The 24,024-nt window shown below is 35.0% G+C and overlaps 1 long non-coding RNA gene across 2 annotated transcripts in view; it reads right to left on the reverse strand.

Moving 5' to 3' along the window:
• LOC123793626 (uncharacterized) overlaps positions 1-24,024 on the reverse strand; it is a 134,364-nt gene that overhangs the window by 71,415 nt on the left and 38,925 nt on the right. The window lies entirely within an intron of this gene.

Consider the following 24,024-nt stretch of genomic DNA (forward strand, 5'->3'; position numbering starts at 1 on the left):
GTGTTTCAAATGATTAGATTGTTTTGTCAATTCTGCATTCTATCCTTGTATCATTCAACTTCCCAATTTTTTTTTAATTTGTATATAATGAGGTTCACATTTTGTGCTACAAGATTCTAAAGGGTTTGACAAATGTATGGTGTTATTTACTCAACATTACAGTATCATACAGAATACTTTCATTATCTGAAATAATCCTGTGTTTCACTCTTCAAACTACCCTGCCTCTCCAATGGTATAATTCCTGACAAATACTGATCTGTTTATTGTCTCTATTTTTGCTTATCCAGAATGTCATATAATTGGAATCGTATATTAAGTATCTGGTTCATACTAGCTTTAACTAAACAATATGCACTAAAGATTTTTCCATGTATTTGTGGGGGGGGGGGTGATAGCACATTTTTTATCACTAAATACTATTACATGATATGAATGTATAACAGGTTGGTAATCCAGTCACCTACTGAAGGACGTCTTTATTGTAACCAGTTTGGGGCAGTTTTGAATACAGCTGATTTAAACACTTGTATGCAGGTCCTTGTGTGGAAATAAGCTTTCAAATAACTTGGATAAAAACCTAGGAGTGCAATTGCTAGTTCATAAGACCATATTTAGCTTTGTAAGAAAGTTTGAGACTATCTTCCCTAGTGGCTGTACTATTCTGTATCCTCATAAGCAATGAATGAGTATTTTTGTTGCTCTACATTCTTGCCAGCAATTGGTATTGTTAGAATTGGGGATTTGAGCCATTCTAATATTTGTACAATGGTACCTTATTGTCTAAATTTGCAATTCTTCATGACAAATGATATTGAGCATCTTCTCATGTGCTTATTTTCCGCCTATTTTTTCCACTGAAGTGGAATTTAGGCTTTTTAAATCATTTTCTATACTGAAGTACTATTTAGGCTTTTTAAATCATTTTTACTTGTTTTCTTATCGTTGAGTTTTAAGAGTTCTTTGCATATTTTAAATATTAGTACTTTATTCCTTTATCGGATATGTGTTTTGCAGATATTTACTTCCAGTCTATGGTTTGTTTTTTCATTCTCTTTATAGTATCACTTACAAAACAGAATTTCTTCTGTTCAACTTATCAATTTTACTTTCATGAGTAACAGATATATTATAAAAAATATATAAAGAATGCATATAACTAAATAGCAACAAACAAAACAAAACAAGCAATTCTATTTTTAAAATGGCAGAAGATCTGAATAGATATTTTTCAGGGCACCTGGGTGGCTCAGCCGGCTAAGCATCTGCCTTTGGCTCAGGTCATAATGCCAAGGTCCTGAGATTGAGCCCCGAGTTGTGCTCCCTGCTCAGTGGGGAGCCTGCTTTCCCTTGGCCCCTCTCCCCGCGTGGGCTCTCTCTCTTTCTCAAACAGATAAATAAAATCTTTTAAAAAATAGATATTTTTCTAAAGAAGACATACAGATGGCTAAGAGACACAAGAAAAGGTGCTCAATATCACTGATCACCAGGGAAATGAAAATCAGAGCCACAATGAGATATCACCTTACATCTGTTATAATGGCTATCTTCAAAAAGACAAGCAATAACAAATGTTAGAAAACAGTATGGAGGCTTCTCAAAAAATTAAAAATAGAACTATCATATGTTCCAGCAATCCCACTTCTGGATATATATTCAAAAGAATTGAAATCAGGATCTCGAAGAGATATCCTCACTCTCACGTTCATTGAAGCATTGTTCACAATACCCAAGATAAGGGAACAACCCAAATGTTCACTGATAGATTAATGGATAAAGAACATGTTGCATATACATACAGTGGAATATTATTCAGCCTTATAAAAGGTTGATGTCATTTGTGATATCATGGATGGACCTGGAAGACATCATGCTAAGTGAAAAGAAGGACAATTACTGCATGATTCTACTTATATGCAGTATATAAAATAGTCAAACATACAGAAGCAGAAAATAGAATAGTGAGGGGGAAATGAGAATTTATTGTTCAATAAGTATAAAGTCACAATTATACAGGATGTGTAAATTCTAGAGATTTGCTGTATAGCATAGTACTTGTAGTTAACAATACAGTATTATATACTTAAAAACTAGTTAGGAGGTTATATCTCATATTAAGTGCTCTTACTACAAACAAAACAAGCAAACATACAAACAAGAAAACACAGGGACTCAAGAAAACTTTAAAAGATGGTGAATATGTTTATTTTAATTGTGGTGATGGTATCACAGGTGTATGCACATGTCCAAATTCATCAATTTATATAAATATGTGATGTTTTAAAATATTAATTATGCCTTAATAAAGCTGTTAACAAAAAGAAACACAAAGACATTTGCAATTCCTTAACAAAAAAGTCAAAAATCAGGTGAATTTAAGATGAGGAGATTATCCTACGCTATCTGGAGGTACCTAATGTTAATACAAGGGTCCTTATAAGTGTAAGAGGGAGACTGAAGTGGTAGTGTCAGAGTGATGCAGCTTGTGAATGAATTGACCAAAAATTGCTAGCTTTGAAAAAAGAAAAGGCCACGATCTAAGGATTCGGGCATTTACTACAAGCTGGATAAAGCAAGGAAATGAATTTCCCTCTAGCATCTTCAAAAGGAACACAGCTTGATGTTAGCCCAGCAAGACCCATTTGGGACTACTGACCTCCAGAACTCTAAGACAACATAAACACGGTTGACCTTTGAACATAGCAGGGGTTAGGGTGCTAACTCCACACAGAGTCAAAAAACTGCATATAACTGTGATTCACCAAAAACTAAACTACAGCCTACTGTTGACCAGAAGCCTTACTGATAATATAAACAGTCAATTAATACATATTTTCTCTGTTATAAGTGTTTATACTGTACTCTTACAATAAAGTAAGCTGGAGAAAATAAGATATTATTAAGTAAATCATAAGGAAGAGAAAACACATTTACAGTATTGTACTGTAAAAAGTCTGCATGTGAGTGGACCTGTGCAGTTCAAACCTATGTTGTTCAAAGGTCAACCGTACATTGCTTTAAGCCCCCCAGATTCTGGTAATTTGTTATAAAAGCAAGAGAAAACTAATACACAAAGTGTTCATCATCCAAATTTGTTCTTCAGTATTGTGCTGGCTACTCTAGGTATTTTCCTTTATTTTTTATTTTTTTTTATTTATTCGACAAAGAGAGAGACAGCCAGTGAGAGAGGGAACACAAGCAGGGGGAGTGGGAGAAGAAGAAGCAGGCTCCCAGCGGAGGAGCCTGATGTGGGGCTCGATCCCAGAAGGCCGGGATCACGCCCTGAGCCGAAGGCAGACGCTTAACTGCTGTGCCACCCAGGCGCCCCATAGGTATTTTCCTTTAATACATAAATGTTAGAAGTAGTTTGTTGATATTTATATCACTTGCTTGGAAATGGTATGGCTTGAATTGAGTCTATAGATCAAGTGGAGAAGGAGCCCTTGGCTGGTTCAATCAGTACAGCATGATACTTTCGATCTCAGAGTTTTGAGTTCAAGTCCCATATTGGGCATAGAGTTAACTTAAAAAAAAAAAAAAGACCTGGTATAGATCATATTGAGAAAAATTGCCATGTTAACTATATTGAGTTCTTTAATCCACACACATGGAATATCTCTCAATTTATTGAGATGCTCTTTTATTTCTTCATCAGTGTTTTCTAGTTTTTTTGCATATTGATCCTGCATATATTGTATTAGATGTATACCTATTTCATTTTCTTCATGCTCTCCAGTTTATTGACTTGGATATGGGTTGATAAACTAGTTGAAAACAAACTCAACTAGAAGTATATCTCAAAGTCTTTATATCTGAAGTAGTTTCTTGTATACACCATATAGGTGAGTCCGGTATGGTTATAGATTGACAATCTCTGCCATTTAATTGACATATTTAGGCCATTTATATTTAAATGTTTATTAATAGAGTCAGATTAATACTAACACATTTGTGTTTTCCATTAACTGTATTTCCTCTTTGTTTCTTCCTCCCATCTCTTCTTTATCCATCTTCTCTGGGTTTGAGTATTTTATATAATTCCATTTATCTAATTTTTTATCATATCAACTATACTTTAAAAGAATCTTTTAGTGTTTCACTAGAGTTTCCAATATACATTTTCAACTAGTCTAAGTCTACCTTCACATAATGCTATAGTATTTCACATATAGTGCAGATGACTTGTAACAGAATATTCCCAGTTCCTCCCTCCCATTTTTTGACATTGCTACCATTCATTTCCCTTATCCATATCCTATAATCACCCAAAACATTGTTACTATTACCATTTTGAACAAATATTTATCTACTAGATCAATTAAGAATGAGAAAAATAAAAGATTTTACTTTACCTTCATATATTTCTTCTTTGACATTCTTCTTTTCCTTATGGAGAACCATGTTGTTGACCTATATCATTTCTTTCTCCCTGAAACATTTTTCTTGAACACCTCTTGCAGGAATGGTCTGTTTCCTGGAGTTTTTTGTTTATCTTAGTCTTTTTCCTTCTATTTTTGGATTATTTGACTGGATATATAATTCTATGTGTGGGGGGGGGATTTTTTCAACATTTTAAATAGTTCACTCAACTCTCTTGTTTGCATGGTTTCTGACTATAAGCCCACTATAATTCTCATACTTGTTTCTATATAAAGAACGTTTTTCATTTCTCTGGTTTCTTTTAAGATTTCCTCTTTGTCTATGGTTTTCTGCAGTTGAATATCATATGCAAACATTCAGATTTTTTGGTGTTTATTTTGCTAGATGTTCACTTTTGCTTTTCTTATTTTAAACATTTCTTCTGCTTCGTTGTCTCTTATTATTATTACATATATGTTATACCTTTTTAAAGTTATCACATATTTCTTGAATATTGTCTTCTGGGGCTTTTCTTTTTCTTTTCTTTTCTTTTCCTTTCTTTTCTTTCTTTCTTTCTTTTTGTTTGTTTGTTTGTTTGCATGTGAGCGTGGGAAGTTTCTATGGACCCATCCTCAAGCTCACTGCTTCTTTCCTTAGCTATGTCTAGTCTACTGATGAATCTATCAAAGGTATTCTTTTCTGTTAGTTTTTTATAAATGTAGCATGTTCTTTTGTGATCCCTTAGAATTTACATCTTTCTGCTTTCATACCCTTGATTTTTTCCTATTGCCTGCTTTTTACATTACAGCCGTTAACATACTAATCATTGCTATTTTACATTCCCTGTCTGGTGATTCCAACATCTGTATCATATCTCAGTCTAATTTTGTAGTTTGTTTTGTCTCTTCAGACTGTGTGTATTCTTTGCATGCCTTGCAATGCCTTTTTGGGGGATGCCTTATAATTTTGTTGTCGTTGTTGAAATAAAGACATAGATTGGGTAATGGGAAGTGAAATAAATAGACTATCAGTGCAAAAGTGTATATTTACTAGATAGGAGCTGAGCTGTGTTCAGTGTTTGATGTTTGGGGCCAGAACTTTTAAATGCTCGTAGTGTTTTTACTTTTTCTCCATTCTTGAATTTGTGCTTCCTGTGCACTCCTCCTCAGAGAAAGTCTGTGTCTTTCCATTCTTTGATCTATAACTCACTCTTATACTGATGCTCTGCTGACGTGGTGCTACAATGTGGGACAGATGAAGCTTTCTATAATTTTATAATTAAAGCTCAGTCTTCTAGTGGGCCTTGTCTCTTGGCTTTGACTTTCACTGGTATTTTTGTGGTGATATATTTCTCCTTAGGTGAGTCAGTAAGACTACAGGAGGTTGAAGTGGGTAGGAATTCCTTCCCGCAGGTGAGCTAGGGCTCTGGCAAACTACTTTCTTTCTGGAGAGTAGAACACATTATATAAATATAACACATTATATAGAACATATTTCCCTATGATTACTCTTTCCTTACCCCTGCCAGAGCCAAGAAGTTATCTTTGTCAGATCCTTACCATAAGAATATTAAAAGGTTTCTGAAAGTAAAGCCCATGAAAATGTGAAAGACCCTATAAGACTGTAGTCCGCAGAATTTCTAACTGTCATGCTAGTTCATACTTTCCCTCCAGAATTATGTCAAGATTACCATTTAAGTGTTCTTACTGGCTTGTTTGTTTGTTTCTCCAGGCAAGTGTATATTAACCGTGACTCTCCATATTCACTTGTGTGTCCAGATTTAGGACAATAGTTTATCCTGAAACCTCAATTCTCTAATGGGCCCATTAGATTTTCAGTTAGCAAGGATTGGAGTAATGACATGTTGGAGTTGAAACTGTCTCATTCCTCTTTCAGTTACACAAAAAGCTGCAACTTTCATACTGCTATTGAAAATTTTGTTCTTGTTTTGATAAGTTTAACTTCAGAACACCTTTTTTTTTTTTAAATAGAAAAGAAAAATCCTGTAATATTTCCTATTACAGTTTAGAAAAAGTCTGGAAAAAATACCATCAATTTTAAGATAGTCTTATAGACTTCGCTTTACCCAACGTGGCTAAACGTTTATATTGCCTTTTATGCCAGTAAAAAGAACATTTGTTTTATGAAGGAATATATACTTTTCCCATAAGGGAAAGTAAACTTCATATAAACTCTATTTCCTAGATTTCTTCCCTTATGTGGCCAAGTCCTAGGTGATAATACGTTTTGCTCTGCTGACATCAAAATTCACTTGTATCAACCGTTGATATTCTTTGAATCAGACCATACTACCAACACACCATATAGCCAATAGCCAATATCTCGATCCTTGCTTTCTTTGCCTATTTCAAAATTAACCAAGCTAAGGCAATATTTTGTTAGAAATGCTGTTCTTTGACTACCTAGTGCAATAAAATCATGAAATGAAGTTATAATTATCAACATTTGGGTATTATTATATTTTTCCGCTTTAAAACCTAGTTCAATGTGAAAACGAAAAATAAAAAATAAAAACCTAATTTATTTTCTGTTTCAGTCTTCCCAACTGCCTTTCTTTCCTCCACCTCAAAATAGGATTGTTTTCTTCAGCTGGTATCTTCTTTTCATTCATAGATGACTGTTGTGATTCTCCTTGAGCGATGACATTCCTTGAAAAGCTCACGTCTGTCTCAGAGATTTCAGAAAGTACTGCTGGTGCGAGGGCCAGGCTCTCCACATGAAATCTCCCAGGCTCTACACGGAGATGTTGTGGGCTGAGCTTCCAGGAGTCATGATTACTTACAGAAAACAACATGAGGTTTTACCACATTTACACCATGCTCGCTTTTGGCTTTTCCATATTTTAATCATAGCTCATCACCACTGTGCTTGGGACAAACGACTCCTATACTGCGTGTTTAAGAACAGGTCAGTGGAAGGGGTCAGCCCCTCACTTGGACCCACTTTCTCATCTACACTCAGGAGCAAGAAATTTTTCTGAGGACTTAAACTATTCTGTTCAGACCATCAGGACGATCTATATTCTACTATTACTATAATGTTTCCTTGGTTTTAGTCTCAGGTGTTGCTTACTAGCAGGATAAGAAATCAAATACCTTTGCCGTGCCTGACACTGAGCTACCGCATGGTGGCTGCATATCCTCTTAAGAACAGTTCCCTTGTTTAGAATTATTCAGCCACTTCCTCTTCCTATAAGTGTTTCCAACCACTCAGTATAAGTCTTGTTTTTCCATGCAAGTGTTTGTGGATATTGCTTTGTAGGATAAAAGGAAAGGTCTAGATGATACCTAAGTTCCTTTCAAGATTAGATTTTATAATTAATACAAATGCCTTTGTGAGAATGTACTTATGGGAAATCTGCTCATAATCTTATATTTTATTCAATTTTCTTATAATTTACATTTCACATAAATTTGCCAAATAATTAGTGTCATAGATAGAATACACCATTTGTTGTTGTTGTTGTTGTTTTTTAAGATTTTATTTTATTTATTTATTTATTTTTATTTATTTGACAGAGAGACAGCCAGTGAGAGAGGGAAAACAGCAGGGGGAGAGAGAGGAAGAAGCAGGCTCCTAGCGGAGGAGCCTGATGTGGGGCTCGATCCCAGAACTCCGGGATCACGCCCTGAGCCAAAGGCAGATGCTTAAGGACTGCGCCACCCAGGCGCCCCATGTTGTTGTTTTTGCTCACTTCTTTCACAGAGATATTGGGATATGAATAACTGCAATTCTTACCATACTTTATCTAAATAGCAATTTAGTAGGGGAACAAACAAGAAAGTTTTGGCCCATGTAAAATTAAATCCACACAATGATTTTTCTTTCTCTCTTTGCATGTTCAATTCTCACATAGGTTTAAAAGGTTGGGTTAAAAAAAAGTTTGGTTTTGGGCATCTCCCAAATTCAGTTTCCAGTACTTCCAAAGACCACAACAACTCTCTGACTTTATTCTTTATTGTTTCTTTTATCCATTTGTTCAGAAAGTAATTACTTAGACACTGAAGGGAAGACACAGTCTTCCCTCATGGAGGAGGTCAACAAGTAAATAATTGTAATTCAGTGTGTTCAGCGCTCTGTTAGTAAACAACACAAAGGGCTAAGGGAGTGTCTAAGAAGGATACCTGTGTCTCCTTTGGGAGGTGTGGATTATCAGGAAAGGCTTCTTAGAGGTAAACTGAGCATAATCCTGAAGAATCAGTAGGAGTTGGCAAATAAACAAAGATTAAAAGGATATTCCAGCAAAATAACCAGTATGCACCAAGGCACAGAGGAGAAATAGAGTAAACTAGGGAAACAAATTCTCGCAACACAGAATTCTAAAAATGAACTAATGCGATAAGTGTAGGCAAAGGGTTTGGGGGGGAAGAAGAGCATAAGTGAGAGCAACAGTTAGAGCCTTCTCTTGCCTTCTTTCTCCTTACTTCCTGAAATCACAAATCTGAAGTCTCCCTTCCACAATGTTCTTGTTGTAATCTTGTTCCAGGGTTTCTTCATCTAGAGTAGTCTTAGTAAAACAGTTTGTATTTTTTTTAATAATATTTATTTTGCTATATTAGTCACCATACAGTACATCCCCAGTTCTTGATGCAAAGTTCCATGATTCATTACAACAGTTTGTATTTTTATTTCAAGTTCTTTTTATGTCATATTCAAAGTTTTTAATCTGGAAGTCTGATAAATTTTCAAGGGACTAAAATAGATGAAATTATCAATCTGAAAGGAGCAAGTGAGACTGGAGGTTGTATCCCATTATGGAAACAAAATGAGACCTAAAGCTCAACAGATTGCAGAAAACACCATCACACTTTTTTTTTTTTTAACTAGCTCCGTGTAATATAAAACTGTGTGATCTTTCCTTAATTTCTTCTTTCTTTTCTACTCAAGCTGGTGAGAAAGTGGGAGAGCAAGAGAAAAGTTGGAAACTTAGAGTCCTAAATCTTGGGAAGTCCTATTAGGATGAAAATGATGGGGGGTGGGGGAGAGCGCCTGAGTGGCTCAGTTGGTTGGGCATCTGCCTTTGGCTCAGGTCATGATCCCGAAGTACCAGGATCAAGCCCTGCATTGGGCTTCCTGCTCAGGGGGGAGTCTGCTTCTCCTTCTGCCCTTCATCCTGTTCACTTTCACTCTCTCTCTCTCAAATTAATAAAATCTTTTAAAAATAAAAAAGTAAAATAAAATGAAAATGATAGTAATTTAAAATTTATAACAGGGGTGGCTGGGGGGCTCAGTCAGTTGAGCAACTGACTCTTGATCTCAGCTCAGGTCATGATCTCAGAGTTGTGAGACCGAGCCCCACATCAGGCTCTGTGCTTTGCAGGGAGTCTGCTGGAGATTCTCTCTCCCTCTCCCTCTGCCCTTCCCCCTGCTCACAGTCTCTCTCTCTCTTTCTCTCTCTCTCTCAAATAAATAAATAAATATTTTAAAAGTAGAATAAAATTTATAACATACAAAAAATCAAAGAAAATGTTGGCATTTAGCAACACTATTCAGATATCCCAAAACTGATAAACTTATTTCATATAGGGAGAAACCACATAAGGACAAATGCCAAAGCAAGATTTACTAACCTTGGCACTATTAACTATTTGGGCCATATAATCATTTGTTGTGGTAGCTGTCCTGTGCATTGTAGAATGTTTAGCAGCAACATTGGCCTCTATCAACTAGATGCCAGTCTCACCCCACCCTCAAGTCGTGGTAAACAAAAGTGACCCCAGAGATTGTCAAAAGTCCCCTGGGAGACAAAATCATCTATGGTTGAGAACCGCTTTGCTAGATTCTAATAGACAAAGGTCTAAGAAGTCATTTTTCCTCTCAAAGATCATACCATTTTGTAGGGAAGAAAGATTTGCTAAAACCTTATTCTAGTTCACCTAATTAAAAGCAGGTTGTGATTAGTATTAAGAAGAGAAGTTTTGATACAATTTTATGCGAAAATACAGTAAATTCTGAGAAGAAGGAAGTAGGAAGCAATGTCAGTAAATATTCTACAGAATAAGTGATAGTTGTGCTTGCTTTGGCCACACAGATACTAGAGAAAGTGATGGGTTAGGAGGCTGGAAAGATATACTGAGTGTTTGTTTTGAAAGATATCAATGCTATGATGAGAAATTGGGTGCTTTTTTCCATTGAGCATTAAAAGACTAATTAATATGTTAGAACCTATTGGCACGATCTTTGTGTTACGAACGTAATTTTTAAAACTTTATTTTAAAATATTTAGGAATAATATTATGAAACAATTGAGTTTATTATCTATTACTTACAGTAGTAACACTAGAAGGAAGCTTAGGTTTTGAAACTTCAAAGCCAATCCCAGGTTAGTGATGGTTTATCAAATTACAGGTATACAACTCCAATGAAATGGATAGCTTCATGAATGTTAGCCTTACAAGCAATCTATTTCAAAAACGTGGCTTCTACCTCTTTGTTTTGCTAATGAAAAAATGACCACTTTAAACAACAAAGGCTGAAAATTATATAAGATATTTATCACATGTTGTAACAAGTAAACCAAAATACAAATATACATCAAAATAAAGACTCTGATTGCATTAGACTATCTGCAAACATTTTGGGGTGATGAACACAGCCAATAGCTAGATTAGGATTGGCTTTTATCCATGAACAGAGTGGAGAGCCACTTGGATCCTCCCAGCAAGGACTCCAATTCTTAATTAGCATAGACAATATTTTGGCTGTGTACTCTTTGCTTGAATTTGGATAATATTTTGATAATCAAACAATCAGAAAGATTTTATTCAGCACTACTCTGTTATCAGTCTTTTTAAAAGCCAAGTAGAACATCTTTGTTAATGAAGAAGTATTATTCACAAGTGAGCCCCAAAAAGCTATACACACAGTATTCTGTTTTCTTAATATTGGCATATGAACAGGACAATGTACAGTTGGCCTTTGAACAAGATGGGTTTGAACTGTTTGGGTCTAATTATATGCAGATTTTTTTATAGCATTTATCATATTTTTATAACTGTATAAGAATTTTCTCTTCCTTATGATTTTCTTTTCCCTAGCTTATTTTATTATAAGAATACAGTGTATAATACACATAGTATAGAAAATATGTGTTAGATGACTTTATGTTATTGGTAAGGCTTCTAGTCAACAGTAGGCTATTAGTAGTTAAATTTTGGGGGTCACAAGTTCTTTGCAGGTTTTCAATTGCACAAAGAGTCAGAATCTCTAACCCCCAATTGTTCAAGAGTTAACTGTATATACTTAAATGAAAAAAAATTCAATAAATACAATCTTCATGTTTTTCATTTATGTTATTTATATCCCTGCTTTTAAAAATAACGTATTTGTTTTTCTTTTCTCTCTTCTGTTGTCTTTTGTTGTCACACAATTTTTGATATGTTCTCATGTATAGAAATACAAAATAATTAAATGTAGAACATGTCAGTTAGTAATAAATGGTATGAAGAAAAACAAAGGAGAGTTAAGATTGTAGGGCATACTACTGTGGGATGAGAAGAAGGAATCAAGATGAGCCAGGTCCTTACTGCCGCACAGAACTGAGGGGAGAAAAGAACCATCCATGTGAACATATGGTGAAAGAGTGTTTTAGACAGAACTAACAAGTGCAAACCTAACAGTAATGTGTATAGTAGGTTTGAAGAAAAACAAGGAAGCCACCAGACGTTGTTTACTACTTTGCCCATAGTATCTCAAATATGCTGACCTCATTATAGGGGCTCACTAAATATTTGTTGAATCAGTTCAGCATTCCAGAGCTCAGGGAGTAAGGGAAAAGTTGTAGATGTGGCTCAGAGAAGTTCCAGAAAGGACTCATGGGCTATTCTAAAACAAAACAAAACAAAAAAATAAATAAAATAAACAAACAAAACAAAAAAACAACTATGGCTCTTAGTCTGCGAGAAATGGGAGGTCATTTGAAGATTTGGAAAATGGAAGTGACATTATCTGACATGTATTTTAATAGGATCCTCTGATGTGCTTTTAAAACAGGATAGAAGCAAGTAGAAAAATGATAGTATTTTAGGACAGAAGCAAGGAGAGAAATGGGCTGGAGCAAGGAGAGAAATGGTAGCATTTTAGACCAAGATGGTCATAGAGGGTGTTGTAGAAATGGTCAGATTCTGTATGTGCTTCAAAGATGTAAATTGTAGGATTTGTTAACAGATTCATGAGTATGATTTAAAAAAAAAAAAAGAAGAGTCAAGGAGGACCCCAAGGTTGTCCCCTAAATATGTGTAAGAATATTCCAAGGCATCTGTGAGAATTATATTTACTGAGATGAAGGCTGTGGGAAGAGCAGATGGGGAAGAGTTATGGAATAAGGAGTCTGTTTAGGAATATTGAGTTTGAAATGAATATTAGGCACCTGCATGAAGTTGAATGGACAAGTGGAAATGTGATGCTGAAGTTCAGGCTAGAGGTCTAGAGTTAGGAGCTCTTAGAATAAATGGCATTTAAAACCATGTGGTGAGATCTTCAAAAGAGTGAGCGTGTAAAGGAAGTGTTGGCAACTGAACTCTGGGGCATACCAAGATTCAGAAGACAGGGAATCCATAAATGAAACTGAGAAGGAATGCCAGTGAGGCGGGAAGAGAATGAAGAGAAAATCCTGTAGGATCATGTATTAAGGAGAAAGCAATGGAGTCAATACATCACTAAATGAGAACTAATAGGTCAAGTAAAGTGAGCACTGAAAATTGACATGACAGTCATTGGTGATTTTGACAAAATCTGTTCTGCAGATTTGCAAAACTGGTGGAAACAAAAGCCTAATTAGATAAGGTTTAATGGAATAAGGGGTGCCTGGGTGCTTCAGTTGGTTAAGGTCTGCCTTCAGCTCAGGTCATGATCTGAGTCTTGGGGTTGAGCCCAGCATCAGGCTCCTTGCTCAGTGGGGAGTATGCTTCTCCCTCTACTCTTCCCCCTGCTCATGCTCTCTCTCTCTCTAAAACAAATGAATAAAATCTTAAAAAAAAAAAAAAGAAGAAGAAGGAGGAGAGAAGAGTTATAAATAGCAAATGTAGACAAATATTTTAATAAATTTTGCTTGAAAGTAAACAGATTTAGTAGTATCTAGGGGTATATGTGTGCTAAAGGTTTTTGTTTGTTTGTTTTAAAAAGAATAATATTACATCATATTTGTATGATCACGAGAACGAGTCAGCGGAGTGGAAAACTGGATGATGCCAATTAGAGCAGGGATGCATCATTGCTAAAGCGTTGTACTTGAAAAGATGAGAGCCAGTGTGACCAAAAGCTGGTCTGAACCGTGAATGGGCAACTCATCCAAACAGAAGGGAAGGCAGAGAAAGAATATGGGTAGATTAGTAATGTGTATAAATCATTTCATTTCTTTCATTTTTTCAGCGAAACAGAAAATATCATATACAGGGATTAAAGGAGGAGGAAGGAGTGCTAGAGGATTAAAGAGAGGAGAAAGGAGGCAACAATAGTGGTCTCAGAGCGGGAGTACGAACACACCAGGAAATGTATTCAACTTGCTAGAGAGTGCCTAGAGCTCACGTAAGACTGTGCTCATTAATTTAAAGTGACATCAGTGGATGCAGTTATGTCTTTTTCCACAACCATGTTGCTACCTGGTGTGAACATGGAGAAGGTAGAGAGCTGGTGGAACCGGGATTGGGAGTGAGGATCTGTCACAAGCACACGGTATATGCGATATGATGTACATTCACACGGAAATAACTTCACACTGAGAAAATACTCATCCCCATGCACGTGCATGTAAAAAACAACGTGATCCTATTTATCTACTTAATCTCAAGAACAATAAATTAAATTAACTACTCTTGTTTTGGATATACAATCTCAATCATATTTAAAATATCCAGTTGACACTTGAACAACACAAGTTAGGAGCGCCAATCTACCATGCAGTCGAAAATCCTTGTACAACTTGATTTCCCAAAAACTTAACCACTAACAGCCTACTGTTGACCAGAAGATTTACCTATAACATAAATTGTCTATTAACACATATTGTCTATGTTATATATATCATATATTGCATTCTTACAATAAATGAGAGAAAAGAAAATGTCAATAAGAAAATCATCAGAAAGAGAAAATACATGTACAGTACTGTAATGTAAAAAAAATAATAATCCACTTAAAAGTGGACCCACAGTGTTCAGACCCAGGTTGTTTAAGGATCAACATATCTCTTTCTAGACACTGATATTTAATTTATTGTACTTTTGGCACAGGTCAAATATCAACCCCCTCTGCCTCTCTCTCTACTCATCCGTCTTCTTCATCACCCACACGCAAGCACTGTAATTTATCTATGATAGTATAGTAAAGGGTGCCTAGACCCTGGTCAGTCATTGTCAAAACTGCAGCTCCAAAGTGAGCCTCAGGTCTTCACACCTGAAAACTACAGCTCCCTCTAGTGGAGGTAAGTTCTTTTTTTTCCCCTAGAGAGTGATGAAAAAACATACTCTTCTCTTTCATCGGTGGCATAGTCATTGTTCATACAGCTTTTAAAATATTGGGTTTCCTGTGCCAATAGCTATTTTGGCAAAAGGGACTGAAGGCAATATAAGACTAATCCTGAATATAAGACTAATCCTGAAAAAGAAAACAAACAAAAACAAATAAAAATGGATTTTTTCACAATTGGTTCTCATTGACTGGTAAAAAAGCAATTTCATGAAGTTTTTAACTGGTTCGTTTATAGTAATGTGTGCATGATAGGAATCTGGCAGAAACTCTTCTCATTTGGAACAATAATGTCTTAGAAAGAAAAACAGAACTTGTTTTTAAAAATATATTTTTGAAAGGACTTTTAATAGGTTTTTCAAATATATTGGAGGCAATTCAGATGTTTGTGATGTAGAATGCTTCATTGTTATTCTCATCACGATCATCAGTATAAAAATAAAGAAAACATTTAGCAATGAGCTGTGTGAAATTTAAAGTGATTAACATTGTTCAAGTTCATGCTTTTTAGTACCAAACATTTTTGAGAGTCTACCTATATGCACAGGTTTGACCATTTCGGGGAAAGAATTATTTTAAGAAAAAGGAGTTGAATAATCTCTAAAATAAAAGCTGCAACCCAATGGATCTCTAGAAGAAGGGGTAAAAATTAAATATATGAGTTCTCTCCCCTATTTAATCAAAATCCTTGTCAACTTGAAAACTTCGTATATTCTCTGAATATTTATTCTGTCTGCACTATGTTAATTATTGGGAACCTAACAGTATACCTCTCTGAGTCTAACTATCTCATCTGTAAATGGGAATAGTAAACCTAGGCTACTGATTTTAATAGAGTGCTATTAAAAATAAATAAAGCTACATGTAAAAATAAGGCTACATACAAAAAATTTTGATGATAAGGACAATTTATGAAATACCAATATTAATCTTTAGATCCTCTTGATTAGACACTATTTAGAATAAATTGGTTATGTAAAATTTTGGTGGAAATATTTGGAGAATATCTTTTTCTTTCTATCAGACGATTCCCTAAAGGAAAATTTACTAAATCCTCATCCTCTTGCCATTTCTGCTAATAAAAAATTATAAAATAAACCTTTAGGAGAAAAGTTATGTAGATTTGCTTCCAATGGGAAATAATATCTGTGAAAGGAATGTTAAAGGTAAACAGGAAAACTTTAAAAACACTCAAAAATAGAATGGGCTTAAAAAATAGAATTGGTTTTGCTAAATATCCTTTTTGTTTGTCTTTGTGTTTTTAGATGTTTATTTTTATTTTGGCTTATTTATTTTTTTAATCAGTGGGGGAGGAGAGCAGCTTTGTTAGTTCCTCCATGTTTTTGCTAAGTAGTTGGCATTATCATTGCCAGCCTGCGTTACCTATCCTCCGTCCTGATATTTTTAGAGAGTTTTGCCTTACTCTACTTTGTGTTGTTACTATATTAGTTTATTGATATTAGAAGATGAACTGAGTACATATATATATATTTTTTCCCCATACAAAGTATATCAGAATGAAATACATGTGGCAATCATGGTCAAGAAATAGGGGTGGGAGGGGGAAATGAAACCAATGAAGGTCAAGAGGCTTAGTGATGGAATGCCAACAGAAAGGAAACAAGGTCAGGGATTAATTTTCAAAGGGATAAATGACCAGGTGGATTTCTGAAGACCGAAGGAGCACCTAGAGGACGCAGAAGGTTAGATCTGTGGTCTGACCCCCACAGTAATGGTAATGATTATATTAGGGTTTGTCATATTATATGATTATTGTTATATTATGGGATAAGTTAAAGATAGGAGACAGGAGCATATCTGTAACCTCCAAAAGAAAACAGGTTTTTCAGTGTTAGTAGAACAGTTTGCTTGTCTTGCACAATAGAGTGGTTTCGTTTTAAATAGAACACAAAGACACCAATGTCATGCATCATCTTGTAGGCAGGGAATATCGTATTATTCTTTTTTCAAATTCTGTCATAACATTCTAAAAGCTCATTAATATGATAGCTAACAACTACTGAGTACTTACAATAGGACAGGTAATGTTCTGAATACCTTTAATCCATATAACAGCCTATGAGATAGTTATTACTTTTTTCCTGTCTTATAGATAGGGAAACCCTAGCACAAAGAAGTTAAGTAACTTACGTAAGGCCCCCTAGCTAGGAAGTTTTGGAGTGGGCTTTCACACGTAGGCATTGTGATTCTAGAACCCATACGCTTCGGTAAAAGAAGAGCGAACATGGGAAGCATCCTTTGAAATCCATTATGTGTTTTCACCATGTGAAGGGGATCAAGAAATAAGAAATCAAAAGTTTTCCCAAGAAGCTTACAGTCCACTTGGGAAGTCATTAAAAAAAAAATGGGAAGTCATAATTTTAATTGTCTATAATTTAAAGTGGAGCTTGGTTTATATAAACTAGAATAGCCTTTTGCTGTTGTTCGGAAGGACTTAAAGGCAATGAAATTCCATAAGATTTTTGGTATGTATCTATTCTTTATTTTACTTTTTTAGAAGATTTTATTTATTTATTTGACAGAGAGAGAGGCAGCGAGAGAGGGAACACAAGCAGGGGGAGTGGGAGAGGGAGAAGCAGGCTCCCCACTGAGCAGGGAGCCGGATGCAGGACTCGATCCCAGAACCCTGGGATCATGACCTGAGCCGAAGGCAGACGCTGAACGACTGAGCCCAGGCGCCCCTGTATCTATTCTTTAATTGTTTCTACTAAATTGGGCTCCATTTGCTTTCTTCAAACAATAATATATTATGGATATTTTTCCAGGGTAGCCGGTACAAACCTACCAATTTATAGCTGTTGTCTTGCATTACAGTTTATTATACACTATAACTTATTAACCTGATTTCTATTAATGGGCCTTTAGCTTGTTTTAAATTTTTCATTTTCATAATTGATAAAAGCAAACTCTGATAAGTGTTTTTGAAAACATGTGTATAAATCCATTCATATGTTTGTACAATTTTATAAGGATTTCTTCTAAGATTTCTAGGTATAGACTTGATGGGTCAAATGTTATACATATTTTAAATTGTGAAAAAATTGCCAAATTATTTTCTGAAAATGAGTCAATTTTATAGTTCACTAGCAAGAAACTAAGTGCCAGTATTCCTTGCCAAAACTAAATTTTCTTTTATCTCTAGCATTTCAGTTGTCCTAATCTGTAATTAGAAAAGTATCATTTGTAAGAACATATGCCTGAAATAAAGATTCTGCTTTTTTGTTAGAACTATTTAACTGACCTTGTTTAAAAAAGGGGGGAGGGGCATGAAGTGAAAAGTAAGTATCCTGAACTGAGTCTCAGAGTTAATCTCTGTTAATAGTTTTGAAACTCCTCATGTGACAAATAGTGTTCTCCCATTTGCTTTCCTTTTTTAAAAATAGACTTTATTTGGGGGCACCTGGGTGGCTTAGTTGGTTATGCATCCAACTCTTGATTTTAGCTCAGGTCACAATGTCAGGGTTGTGGGATCGAGCCCCACTTCTGGCTCTGCACTGGACATGGAGCCAGCTTAAGATTCTTTCTCTCCCTCTCCCTCTGCCCCTCTTCACTTTCTAAAAAATAAAATAGGGGCGCCTGGGTGGCACAGCGGTTAAGCATCTGCCTTCGGCTCAGGGCGTGATCCCGGCGTTATGGGATCGAGCCCCACATCAGGCTCTTCAGCTATGAGCCTGCTTCTTCCTCTCCCACTCCCACTGCTTGTGTTCCCTCTCTCGCTGGCTGTCTCTATCTCTGTCAAATAAATAAATAAAATCTTTAAAAAAATAAAAAAATAAAAAAAAAAATAAAATAAAATCATAAAATAAGATAAAACAGACTTTATTTTTAGAGCAATTTCAGGTTCACAGCAAAATTGAAAGGAAGATACAGAGATTTCCTGTATATCCTCTGCTCCAGACATGCATTGCCTCCTCCACTATCCACATTCCCCACCAAAGTGGTACATTTGTTAAAATTGAAGAACATACATTGACACATCATTATCACTCGGAGTCCATAGTTTACATTAGGGTTTACTCTTGGTGTTGTACATATTATGGATTTGGACAAATTTATAATGACAGGTACCCAGCACAATAGTATCATACAGAGTAGTTCCATAACCCTAAAAATCGTATGTGCTCCACTTGTCTTAGTTACTATATCCTGGACATCTCTTTATATTATTAGTATGCTTTTTTAAACAGTTAAGTAGTAGTCCATCGAATAAATTTACAATATTTTATTAAACCCATTTCATACTGACAAATACTAAATTATTTTTCAGTTGTTTGCTATTAAAACCATAATAAATGTTCTTGTATATAACATCTTTGGGCACGCTTGTGAGTGTATCTGTAGGATAATGAAAGATTTTAAGGAAGGAGAAAGGAAGAATGAGTCAGTGACTATGAACATAGTCGTGCACAGAAATATATAACAATTAAACTGTACAAACTTAATGTTAAAAAGTAAATGACAGACAGGAAAGAGACAGGAAACTAACATTTGTTTGGTATATATCATGTACCTTACATGTAATCATATTTTTTCCTGTAAACGAGATTTTAAGTTAATAAACATCATCTCCACGTTTTAGAGAACTGACCTTAATTAAATTCATAAGAGAACAAGAGTATTCAAGTGCACTCATTCATATTGGGAGATGAGGCTGTCATTCAAACCAAAACACGTAACTATATAGCAACCCTGAGGCTAAGGGACTTGTCCCTGTGACCTGATGACTTTGTGGTGGTCATCAGGTGGTTTTGAACAGCCTGGCCAACCATAACTTGCCCTCTTTAGTATTATACTACCCTGCCCCCAAAAGAGGAGTTGTCAAAAACCAGGTGGACTCTACTAGAAGGCCTAAAATGTTCTGTCTCAGAAAATTACTAAGACTAGGATACAAGCATTGGGAAAAATACAGACATCCAGGTATGATAACCTCAGGAGATTTTTCTTAGCCTAGTAGCAAGACTGACATGTTCTAGAATTCCAGAGAACTGGCCCTGCACATGGAGGTCAAGGGGACTGTGAAAATACAAATGTCACAATCGTTGAATATAGGTAAGGCTTCGAAAGTGCTATTCTGATCTGCAGAAAAATTGGCATTATAAAAAATACTATATAAATGGAACAATAAGATAATGTAAGAGTGTTCAAGCAATATCTGTCATATTATAGACACTAAATATTCATTACATTTTTTTATTTTCAAAAGTTGTGTATATTTAATAACAAATTATGTTAGAAGTGTGTTTTGAATAGGTTTCATTAACTCACTGGTAACTTTATCATTTCTAAAATTCCCACATTAAATAATAACAAATAAAAACATGAAAATAATTTAACTATTGTGAAACCCACGAGGAGTTAGGAACTTTAAATGCTGCCTTGTTGAAGAAAACTAAACCAGACCAAACTAAAGTTACCTAATAATAAACGGATTTTTCTTAACATATGTAAGATCCTGAGGAAATATAGAATTTATTATAAAAATTATTTGTTCAAACCAAGTTCTAAATTATTGTGCTTCAAGGGCTTCCCTATATGTTAGATATGCATTTTATTTAATGGAGCATACAACAATTAATAATTTCAAGTATGGCTGAATTCTGTTAATGGAGGAGAGGAAAGATAACATAATCCATCATAGCTGGTCTATTACAATAGGAGAACACATTTTATACCACTGTGAACATAGAAACATGGCTTACGACCTAACATAGCCGATCATGATATCTGATACCAATCAAATATCAATTATATCTGATTTTAATGAAATATTTATATATATTTAATGAAATATAATGTGTGACTATTCAATCTGACAACACAGTTCTCAATATGATGCCAGACTTTCTTGTTTTATGAATAAATTTATCATGTTTATCATAGCACATAAAATTGCTTTAAAGAAAAAGTAATCGCTTTGAAGAAATGTGCTCTCTAATGTATTTTAAGCACTTTTTCAGGCACACAAGAAGTAAGCACAGTTGAATGATGAGGCATTCGAAAGCAAGATGGTAAAATATAATGATCTTTATACACCAAACCAATTGTAGAAACTATCATTCAAGAATAAGATTCTCAAAGCTTATGGAGGAAAATTTATAATCTCAAGAGAAGCAAGAAATACCTTCTTGTCCTATAAAATAAACAGAAGGAAAGAGGAGTGTCTCTACAGAGTAGCTCTGCAATTATTCCTCTGGATCCAGAAGCAAAGATTTCTGTAAACTATAATCAGAAAATACTAAATTACTTATTTTAATTCAACCAAGATTAAGTGAACTACTGAGAAGCAGGCACTACATTTTGCAGTGGTTAAGCACACAGATGCCAGGGCTATCCCAGCTGGGTTCTGGCACTTAATCAGCAGTGTATCTTTAGCAAATTCCTTGGAATTCACTTCCTTCATCTGCGCTTCAGTTCCCCCATTAGTAAACATGGGCTGATGCTAATAGTAATAAAGATTCCTTCAAAGCATCATGAGTCTTTTGAGTTAACATATGCAAGGCACCTAGAATAGTGTCTAGAACACAGCAGGTGCTACATAAAGATCAGCTGTCATTGTTAGTTTTTCTAAATAGAGAAAGATTTTTCTGCTCAAGAAACTCGTAGTTCATTCCATGTTTAGACGAGTCTAGAGAGTACCAAGGAGAAGTATTATTTCAATGTGATAAGTCTTAAAATGAAGGTGCCTTCAGAGTGCCTCATATCTTACAGTGAGAGGCATCATCAGGGATGGGATTTAATATTTGTATTTGTATTTCTAGGTTATAGCGTGTCAATATTAGCTTCACGATATTATAAACATCCTGGTAAATATCCTTGATTGAATTTCCATGAGAAGCCTGTGGTAGGATATGTTTAGCACCCTTTAGCATTTTCTTCAATTTGATGATGACTGAGTTTTCCTTTTGCAAGGTTTTGTCAAGTTTCATATAGAAAGCATGTAGAAGGTATGTACTAAGTGGCAGCCCAATGCTATCTGGCTAATTTAAAAGAGAATGGGAGAGTAATATCGTCTATGGCTTTCAAATGTTAAAACATTATTTAATCACTGCTGCTATCCATCTACAGCCCTTTCCTAATCTATATACTTACAGATCTATATACCTATATATACATTATTTAATCACTGCTGCTATCCATCTACAGCCCTTTCCTAATCTATGAAAGCTCAATACCTATAATACTTAAAGCAGGAGACAATATTCATAAGAGCCAAATAATCTAAATGACATTTTCCAAATTTTTAGTATTAAAGCCACAACTGTGCTTGGCACAATTAAATTAGCTCAAGACTTGCCAGACATTTGAACTTTATAGGACAGTTAGATACTTAGGAGAGGGTTGGCCTCTGCATAAGTACCTCTGCAAATGTTCTTTACTTTTCCTTAATAGAAAATATATTGTTGTTAATTAAAATACACAAGGTATTGCTCGTTTTGTAGATGATAATGTGTAGTGTCATTCAGGATTCTTAGGAGACTAGGGTAGTTATAAGGTGTATTTGAAAATCTCAAATTAAAAATGGTAGAGTACAGGCACTATTCTTGCAAAGGGTTCACTCTCCAAACCCTTTACAATCAAACATCAATTTTTAAAATATTCAATCATTTATATTTCCCATTAAACCGTAACATGATTTCTCTTGGTAATACAACCAATCCCAGTTCTGGTAATCAGGCTCTTACGACACTCAGCTAGCCTAGAGACTTGAGATTTATTAGTCCCTGGAGAAGGTATGTGTGCAGAACATAGCAAGATCTGCATTCCCATAAATCATGAAATTGTAGTTAAAACCAGAATCATGACCTAGAAACTCAATCAGCAAGGATCCAAACCATATCTTTTGACAAGTATAAGGGGGCGACCTTTTAAAAATTCTAGAAGAATCGTAATAGACTTGCTAGGAAATGACTCAAGTACAAAGACATGGAGCCCTACACTGAAGAAGCCACAAGAAATGAAAGCAGGTTGACCAAAATTGTAAAAGATGTCTACTGAAGATTGATTACTCAGATTGCTAAAAAGCAACTACTCGTGGGGCAATAAAGGGAAGAGGGGTAAACAGTAATTGAAAGAAAGCTCTAGAAGGAAAGATATCATTCTGCATTTCATTTTGCTTTAAATATAAACATCACCGAAGTGAAGAGTCCCTGAATTTTAAAGCTCTTAGAGATAGATTTATTTCATAATTAACCACTTCTAAACTTCTCAACACATCACTTTTAAAAGAAACATTATAAGATAAAATATGTATCCAGAAATGGAATTTCAGGAACTGAATTATCTTTATTCTGCAATGAAAGTCATCTCACATAGTGTCAGAACCTGGCTTCAGAGACATCAGGTTTATCACCAATTTGTGTCTCCCACAAGAGCTGTGGAGAATGATAATGTTTTCAGAGGGAAACTCAAGGATAAATAGAAATTTTCTACTGGGAGTTGAAAAATCCTTTCCTCTTTATGGAATCTAAATCTGAACAAATCTAAACTTAATTGTGTTTGTATGTGCGTGTGTTGGTACACAATGTTAGATCTGAAATAATTATTGGTGTTGGTCTTTTTATATTGTCCAAAATATATTGTTTACATTAAGTATTTCTACTAACCCAAAGTTCATAGTTAATTTTACATAATTCAATAAGCTTCTCTCTATATTCTTCTTAGTTGCAAGAAAGATGATATTGAAGAAAGATAACATTCTCGGGAGTCGAAACAGATATGTGTTCCTCCTTATTAATTTTCTGAATTTCATCTTTATTCATTATACATATATTATATGGAGCACTAACTAAATATGCCAAGCACTACAGCAAATGTTTTAGAGACTTTCTGTTATTTAATTTTCACAATAATCCTAAGAGATAGGTCCAATTCTATAGTCATTTTTCAAGCAGGGAAATTGAGATTATGTAATTTGCTTAAGAACACATCAGATACACAGTAACTGTTGGAGCCAGGGCTCGTATCAGGCAGGTTGATATCAGAGTCCACATGCTTAACCAATATGAAATTCTGCCTTCTTGGAAAATAAAAGAAAGTCCTTGAATACATAAATCCTCTGTATTCTAGAGTCCTGCAGCCTGAGTTCAAACCCCATTTTACCATATATTCAAGTGAATTCTTGACTCCCAAGAAGACCATCTTTCTTCGATATCATCTTTC

Source organism: Ursus americanus, chromosome 35 (genome assembly GCF_024610735.1).
Source record: "Ursus americanus isolate L20-20 chromosome 35, mUrsAme1.1.p, whole genome shotgun sequence".
Classification (NCBI taxonomy): Eukaryota; Metazoa; Chordata; class Mammalia; order Carnivora; family Ursidae; genus Ursus; species Ursus americanus.